Consider the following 2,238-nt stretch of genomic DNA (forward strand, 5'->3'; position numbering starts at 1 on the left):
TGAAATTATTTACTATTCTGACCAAGCTTTCTCAGAATTGGCAAGTAAATTATTAAATGAAATCGATTTTGTTTATGGTACACACGGCGAAATAGCCCTCTAGTACAAGGCAGGTTGCTATTTTTAAGGTGATTGCCTTTGACATTTTTGGCACTCGGAATTTCTAGCAGAATCTGCCAGCCTTTCTCAGCCCTAAGTAGCCTGTGTCTCCGGTTTCTTGAATTTCAAAATCTGGCTTGTTGGGTTTTTTTTTTTTAACCACAATGGGAATGTGTATACCTGACTGCTTGCCCGAAATTGAACAAGGAGGAGGAAGTTGGCTGAAGAGACATTCAGTGACTCCGCCTTGGCCTTTCCCCAGGGATGTGTGTTTCTGGAAGGTGTCTGTGCGGGCATGTGCAGTTTGTTGTGCAAGCATCCACCTTGCCCCTGCCGTCTGCCAGGCCCCATGCCAGCTGCTGGGTACTCACAGAGAGATGGGACAGGGTCCCAGCCCCCCAGGAGGGCCGTCGGGGCCACCAGGAAGATGGACAGGTAGCCAGGAACCACGATATCACGTGATGTGTCTAAAAGGAGCACAGCCTTCAGGCCCAGAGAAAGGGTAAGGCAACTTGGCAGGTTGATCCGGGCAAACTGCAGAGAAGAGTGGGTGTGGGGAGCAGGGACCTGATGGTGGAACAGTAGGCCTGCCGAGCAGCCAAGCAGATGGGCGAGGGGAGAGCATTCCAGGAGAGGAGGAGGGATAGAGGCACGGTGTTAGGAAGGCGTCTGAAGGACTCAGAACACTGAGAGCAGCGGGGGCGGGGGTGGTCCCTGAATGACCCCATACCCTGCAAGGACAGGAGGGAAATACTTTCCTTCCTTCCTTCCTTCCTTCCTTCCTTCCTTCCATCCTTTTGTTTGTGTGTATGTGTGCGCTGTCCCTCAGCCATATCTGACTCTTTGTGACCCCATGGACTGTAGCCCACCAGACTTCTCTGTCCATGGGATTCTCCAGGCAAGAATACTGGAGTGGGTTACCATTCCCTTCTCCAGGGGGACCTTCCTGACCCAGGGATCAAACCCCAGTCTCCTGCATTGGCAGGCGTATTCTTTACCATTAGCGTCACCTGAGAAGATGTTTGTTTGTCTAATAATATTGAAATACAACCTACATACCATACAATTCAACTATTTAAGGGCACAATTCAACGGTTTCCAGTACACTCACAGTATTGCACAACCATCTCCACTACGTAATTTTTAGATATTCCGTCACCCCAAAGAAGAAATTAGCAGCTGCTCCCTCTCCTCCCAGCCCTCGGAAACCGCTTGTCTACTGCTTGCTTATTGGCCTATTTTGGACATTTCACATAAATGAAATTATTCAATATGGGGACTTGCCTGGCAGTCCTGTGGTTAAGGCTCCATGCTTTCATTGCAGGGGCTGTGGGTTCAATCTCTGGTTGGGAACTAAGATCTCACATGCCACCACATGTGGCAAAAATAAATGCTGTACAATATATGGTTTTGGGTGACTCGCTTGTTCACTTGGCGTAATTTTTTCCAAGTTCACCCATGTTGTAGCCTGAAGCTATTCTTCGTTCTTTTTTTTTCAAATAATATTCCATTGTATATGAATAAACAACATTTTATTTATCCATTCATCCACTGCTGGCCACGCAGGTGCTTTTTGCTTTGGGGCTGTTATAGCAATGACTCTATGGACGTTCACGCCCGAGTCTTTGTGCAGACCTGTGTTTTTTATTTCTCTTGGGTATACACCTCAAGTGGAACTGAACGGTTCAGTTCAGTTCAGTTCAGTCACTCAGTCATGTCCAACTCTTCGAGACCCCATGGACTGCAGCACCCCAGGCTTCCCTGTCTACTACCAACTCCCGCAGCTTTGTGCAAACTCACGTGCATCGAATCGGTGATGCCATCCAACCATCTCATCCTCTGTCATCCCCTTCTCCTCCAAGTTAAATGCACTAGTTCACATTCTCACCAGCCATAGAATGTGTGCTTCTAATTTCTCTGTACATTTGCCTACACTTACTATTTTCTATCTTTGGTCAGCGCTATCCTACTGAGTAGGAAGTGATAACTCACTGTGGCTGTTTCATTTCACTGATAATTTGTAATAGCGAGCGTCCCTTCATGAGCTCTTTGTTTCTGTTTTAAAGTTCCTCCTTACAGCTCAACAAATGCCCAACTTCTTGACTTAAGAAGTGGCTTAAGAAGTGACTTCCCTTGGTG

The sequence above is a fragment of the Bos javanicus genome, chromosome 3 (assembly GCF_032452875.1).
Source record: "Bos javanicus breed banteng chromosome 3, ARS-OSU_banteng_1.0, whole genome shotgun sequence".
Taxonomy (NCBI): Eukaryota; Metazoa; Chordata; class Mammalia; order Artiodactyla; family Bovidae; genus Bos; species Bos javanicus.